Consider the following 6,753-nt stretch of genomic DNA (forward strand, 5'->3'; position numbering starts at 1 on the left):
TTCTTGGGAGAAGAGACCACCCCCCCACCTTGCTACAACCTCCTTTTGGGTAGTTGTAGAGAGTGATAAGGTTTCCCTTATCCTTTAGTCCACAGCCTCCTTTCCTGTGGACTAAACAACCCCAGTTCCCTCAGCTGCTCCAAATAAGACTTGTGCTCTAGACCCCTAAACCAGCTTTGTTGCCCTTCTCTGGACACGCACCAGCAGCTCAGTATCTTTCTTGTAGTGAGAGGCCTAAGGCTGGACACAGTATTTGAGGTGCAGCCTCAGCAGTGTCGAGTACAAGGGAACTCAACCTTGTCCTGCTGGTCACACTATTTCTGATACAGGCCAGGATGCTGTTGGCCTTCTTGGCCACCTGGGCACACTACCGGCTCATATTCAGCAGGCTGTCGACCAATACCCGCAGGTGTTTTCTCCACCAGGCATCTTTCCAGCCACTCTTCCCCAAGCCTGTAGCGTTGCATGGCGTTACTGTGCCCCAAATGCAGGACCCAGTAGTTGCCCTTGTTGAATCTCTCACAATTGTCCTTTTTATGCATCAGTCTAGCCTGTCCAGATCCCTCTATGGATCGCCCAGCAGGGATGAGTACTGTGTGCAGTTCTCCATCCAACAATTTAAAACAGGGTGTGAAGATGCTTGAATGCATTCAGAGGAGGGCAACAAAGCTGGTGAAAGGGCTGGAAGGCGTGTCCTATATGAAGCAACTAAGGACACTGGGTTTGCCTAGTTTGGAGAAAAGGAGGCTGAGGGGCAACCTCATTGCCCTCTGCAGCTTTGTGTGGAGGGGAAGTGGAGAGGGAGATGTTGATCTCTTCTCCCGGGAATCCAGTGACAGGACACTGGATTCCTTTCCCCTTCCCCTGCCCCTCCGAGATTATGTGGGTGGCACCATGTTGTGGTTTGGCCTCAGCCGGCAACAAAGAACCACGCGGCTGCTTGCTCAACCCCCACAGCCATGGGGAAAATCGGGAAAAAAAAAGGCAAAACTCGTGGGTTGAGATAAAGGCAGTTTAACAGACCAGCAAAGGAAAGAGAAAAACAATAACAATAACACAGATAAAGGAAGACACAAACGAAATTACAGTACCACTGCTCACTGACCAGGCACAGACCACCCCAGCCCGCTCCAAGCAGCAACTTCCTGCTCCCTTCCCTGGCCAGCTTCCCCCTATACCCCGAGGCATGGCTCACATGGGATGGAATAGCTGTGTCCCCTGCCACATCCTTGGGGAAGTTAGCCCCATCCCTGCCGGAAGCAGGACAGACCTCTAGGATCTTCCATTGTGATTTGGTGGTTGTGTTCATCCTGTAACAGGGAAATGTGCAGCACAGCACATGGCAGAAGCTCCTGAGCTTTGTGCAGCCCAATATAAGCCTGTGCTCACTCAGGTCAACTTACTAGGTGGCTCACCAAGTGGTCCCTGGAGAAAAGCCTCCTGGTTAGGACCAGTACAGGCACCCAAAGCCCTTGGACATTGGAAAAGGTGGTTCCCACTTTCCATCTTTTCCACTACGTCTGTTGCCATGTGCCTGCTGGAGTGAAGCAGTTGGTGAAAGGCCCTGTTGCTCTTCAGGCACATTACAGGAGAACAAGTTCCAGATGAGGAGGTCTGCCATGCAGGGATAAGCAGGGCATGTACTGATGCTGTGATGCACAGCAGGTCCAGCTGCTGCTATATTCCTGTGGCCTTGTACAGGTGACATCCCTTTGGGTCCACACAGCACATGCTCCCAAGGAAGGGTTGGGAGCCTCCTGCAGCCACATGAGTCCTGTGGCCCGCAGGAAGTTTTCCCACCAGGCCAACCACAGTTGCAGCCACAGGGCATTACGACACTGGAGCTGAGGGACACCTTGTAGTGTCCTGGCAGGAACGACGGGAGGAGACACACAAGGGTGCCCTGAGAATGCCAATACTTGCCCTCTATCACCTCTCAGCTTTGGGATTCAGAGTAGTCACAGACCAGATCAATGTCAGGGGAGCAACAGGGCTGTGCCTGGGACATAAAGTGGGGTAACTGTGTGTCTGCTGCTGGTGACAGAGGCAGACACAGGGCGAATGTGGGAAAAGACATGGGAAGATGAGATGAAGCCGTTGTGGCTCTGAGAACTCCTTGGCAAGCATGTTGGGGGGATGCATCTCCTGAGGACCTGAGCATTCCCTGCAGCCACAGCACCTCCCTGGCAGAATCTCCCAGTGCCCACCTCTGCTGTTTCCTCAGTGTGGACTGGAGAGGGTACATGGACTGGTAGCACTGGTCCCCAGCAGGACAGTCCTGCAGCTCAGCAGGACAGAAGGACAACATGAGGCTGCTAGACATGGGATGAGGAAGTGGGTTCAGAGTGGGGGTTGTGTAGCTCTGTGGTGTGTAAAGGAGGAGTGTGGGGGTGAGGCGGTATTAGGTAGGGGATTCACAGTGTGTCTCTTATCCCCGCGGTGAGGGTCTGGCAGTGAGTCCAGGGCGGGCTGGGGGTGCGTGTGCAGGAAGGGTCATGCGAGGGGACACTGTCCCTGTCCGAGTTGGCAACACCCTTGGGCAGGGCTCGGCAGGGCGAGAAGGCGGGAGAAAGGGATGTTGTGCATTCCGGACTTAGTTACACTTTCATCACTGGCTTCCCTGGAAATGGCTTATACAAAGCTACTTTTGGTGGACTAGAAAAGCCCTCAATGATGGGGACTTTGCAGGTTCCTTGCTCCAGGCTTTCTCCCTGGACGCTTTGACGGGGATTCCTGAGGTATGGTTTTGCTTGTAAAGACTGAGGCGAATAAGTGTTGTGGTTTAGTCCCAGCTGCTGGCAAGGAACCACAAGATCTTTTCACTCACTCGTCCCCACACCCAGGATGGGATCGGGGGAGAAAATGGCAAAACTCATAGTTTGAGATAAAGGCAGTTTAACAGAACAGTGAAGGAAAGAGGGAAACAACAAAAATAACACTGATAGAGCATTATAGAAAACACGATTAACACACATCCATTCATTGACCAGAACCTGAATCCCAAGTGGTGCTTTCTGCCCTCTCCCTCGGCCCCCTCCACGGCTCTACCATGTTGTCTCTGCTGCTCCTTCCTCCTCATGTTCTTACCTTGCTCCAGTGTGGAGTCACACCCACAGGACACAGTTCTTCATGAACTTCTCCAGTGTGGGCCCTTCCCATGGGCTGCAGTTCTTCACAAACTCCTCCAGCATGGGGCCTTTCCATGGGGTGCAGTCCTTCAGGAGCAGATTGCTCCAGTGTGGGTCACTGTGGAGCGCAAGTCCTGCTGGAAAACCATCTCCATCATGGGCTCCTCTCCACAGGACTGCTGTTCCTGCCAAGAACTTGCTTCAGTGTGATCTCTCCATAGAGACACAGCTTCCTTCAGGACACATCCACCTACTCCAGTGTGGCCTCCTCAGCGGGCTGCAGGGTGGATATGAGCTCCACCGTTAACCTCCACGGTCTGCAGGGGGACAACTTGTGTCACCATGATCTTCACCACGGGCTGCAGGGGAATCTGCACCTGTGCCTGGAGCACCTCCTCCCCCTCTTTCCTCACTGACACTCACGAGGGGGTTGTGAAGTGAGAACTAGAGAAGTGCTCATTGACAGCAACTGTGTGGGTTCCTTACTCACCTCTTTCCCCTGTTCTCTTGGACCTGGGATTCCTGAGGTATGGTTTTGCTTGTAAAGACTGAGGCGAATAAATGTATTTTAACCCCAGCTGCTAACAAGGAACCACGCAGTCTTTTCACTCACTCATCCCACACCTCCCCAAGATGGAATAGATGGAGAATCAGAAGAAAAAGGCAGAACTTGTGGGTTGAGATAAGGGCAATTTAACAGAACAGTGAAAGAAAGCGAAGTAACAACAATAATACTGATAGAGGAAAACAGAAAACGCAATTAATGCACATGCATTCATTGACCAGAACCCGAATCCCAGTCCACTCCCAAGTGGTGCTTTCTGCCCCTGCCGACCCCTGCCCTCAGCCACCTCCACGGCTCTGTACTGATCATGGCATCACATGGTCGTGAATACCCATTTTGGGGTCAGCTAAAAGGACTGTGTCGTTTCCCAGCTCTTTGTGAAAATTAACCCTATCCCCACCAGCAGCAGGACAATAAGGCATTCAGAATCTCAGCCCTTGTCCAAGTCCTGTGTCACCACGTCCCCACCCCTGTCAGCAGTGGGCCAGCATTTGCCCTTGCCCAGTTTACCCATGCATGTTCACCCTCTGGCATGTTCACCTGACTCCTTGCTCGTTGGGGTGGACTGCTCTTGAGCTGAGCACTGGAGAGAATGTGGACTGCTGCGTCCAGTCTTTGGCTCCCCAGCACAGGGAAGACATGGACATACCAGAGCAAATGCAATGAAGGGCCATGAAAATGAGGAAGGGATCCTCTGACATACAAGCAGGAAGCAGAGAGAACTGGGTTTGTTTAGCATAGAGAGGAAAATGGTGTGTGTGTGGATTTTTCTGTATGTAACTACCTGAGGCAGTGTAGTCTCCATTCTTAGAGACAGTCAAACCTGAAGTGGGTAAGGTGGTGTGCAGCCTACTGTGCCTAACCCTGGTAGGCGGCTAAGCCCCACACAGCTGCTGGCTTAGTCACCCACAGTAGAATGAGGGAGTAAATTGGAAGGGACCACCTGAGTAGACTTGTATGTTGAGATGAAGAGAGTTTAATAGGTAAAGCAAAAGCTGCATGGACAAACCAAGCAAAACAAGGAATTCATTCCCAACTTCCCGTCAGCAGGCAGATGTTTAGGCATTTCCAGGAAATCGGGCCTTCATCACTCATAACAGTTAGTTCGGACTAACATTCCTCCTTCCTCCTGCTTTCTCCCAGCTTTTATTGCTTCTCACAGCATCATGCGGTATGGAAAATCCCTTTAGCCAGTTGTGGTCAGCTGTAAAACTGGTGAGCAAGATGAGAAACAGAGAAGGCCTTGATGCTGCATAAGCACTGTTCAGTAACAGTTAAAACATCGGTGTGTTAACAACACGGTTTTGGTTCGCAAATTTTGCAGTTGCCCATAGAGGCTACTAGGAAGAAAATTAGCTCCATCCCAAGCAGACGCAGTACATCTAATCTAGTTTACCCTGCTTCAAGCAGGAGGGTTAAACTTCACCTTTTCCAGAGGTCCACTACAGCCTCAACTCTTCTACCATCCTAAGAGCTGAACAGGCTCCTCTTCTTATCCACTTTCTAACGTCTTTTCTGGGGAGCCAGAAAGGGCAGCATCAGGCCTGATGGACAGCCACAGCTATAAAGAGACAGCTTTGGGTTTTGGAAATGCTTTGGGAGTAGTCTTGGAGCCTGGATGGGGGGAAGATCTCTAGTCTTTCCTCCTGACCTCATGCGCTACCAACATGCTGCCAGGGATCCCCTGCAAATCTCCAACAGTGGCCTTAGGTTACCTGAAAGGGAGAGCCTCTACAGTCATTACCCTATTGAATCTCCTCCCCACTGCTCTGTCCAGGAACCCTACCTCCACCCACTAGCTGTGGCCAGCAGTAGCCCTCTCAGCCTCCAGGAAGCAGCCCATCAACCAGTCATATGGGGATGCATGTGATTCGCCATCCTTCCAAAGCCAGGCTCTGGGCTGGTGCATGTGGTTGTACGACCATTTCACATTTGCATGGACTTGTGTTGGCAAGTGTACGGAAGAATCATAATGTCTAACAGACGACCACACACCATAAGCACAGCAAACATAACTGTGCTGAATAGCTCTCCCAAGTCTTCTCTGTGCTACTCGTTTACCTGCCTGTACTACATTTGTATCACTTCATATTTCTCTCGAGTTCCAGCTTTGAAACTTGTAGCCAAAAGAGGAAAGTGAGTTTTCCTCATCACTCCTGTGAAAAGCTGTTTCTGGAAGTCATCAGGGGAGTAGCAAAGTCTGAATTTCAGTGTTCCCCTTTGCCCTGGCACCTATCATCCCTAAAGTTCTGTGTGTGCCTGTGAGTCTGTCACAGAAGCACAGAAAGGCTGAAGTTTGAGGGCACCTCCAGAGGTCCTCTGATCCAAGCCCTCTGCTCAAGCGAGGTGACCTAGAGCAGGTTGCCCAGGACCATCCCAGATGGATTGTGGACATCTCCAAGCAGGCAGAACCAGCAACCTCTCTGGACAACCCGTGCCAGTGTGCAGGCACCCTGAGAGTGAAAAAGTGTCCCATTGGGCTGCACATTGCCTCTTGACCTGTCACTGATCAGCACTGAAAAGAGCTTGACCCTGCCTTCCCTGCTCCCTCCCTGGCTATGTTTCTATAGATCAAGGAGATCCTCCCTGAGCATTCTCTTCTCCAGAGTAAGGAGTCCCGGATCTCTCAGCCTTTCCTCATGGAAGAGGGTCTCCAGTCCATTAACTCATTCTTGGCCATAGCTGGCCTCTCTCCTCTATGCCCAAGCCTCTCTTGTCCCCGGGAGCTAAGAAGTTAAGCCCGAACTCCAGGTGTGACCTCAGGAGTGCTTTTCTGAGACTGTGCTTTCCTGCTGGGCGGCCCCAGCCCGCCCTGGGGCAGGGAGTTGTTCCTCCCCAGGTGCACGACTTTGCTCTTCCCCTTGTTGAACGGCAGGAGGTTCCCGTCAGCCCGTTTCGGCAGGCTGTCGAGGTCCCTCGGGATGGCAGCACAGCCCTGTGTGTGTCTCCCATCCCCGCGGTGAGGGTCTGGGAGTGAGTCCAGGGCGCGCTGGGAGGGTGGTGCGAGGGGACGCTGCGCCCGTCCGAGGCGGCGACCCCCCTGGGCAGGGCTCGGCCGGG

This window comes from Charadrius vociferus, unplaced genomic scaffold (assembly GCF_000708025.1).
Source record: "Charadrius vociferus isolate BGI_N301 unplaced genomic scaffold, ASM70802v2 scaffold57, whole genome shotgun sequence".
NCBI classification, from domain to species: domain Eukaryota; kingdom Metazoa; phylum Chordata; class Aves; order Charadriiformes; family Charadriidae; genus Charadrius; species Charadrius vociferus.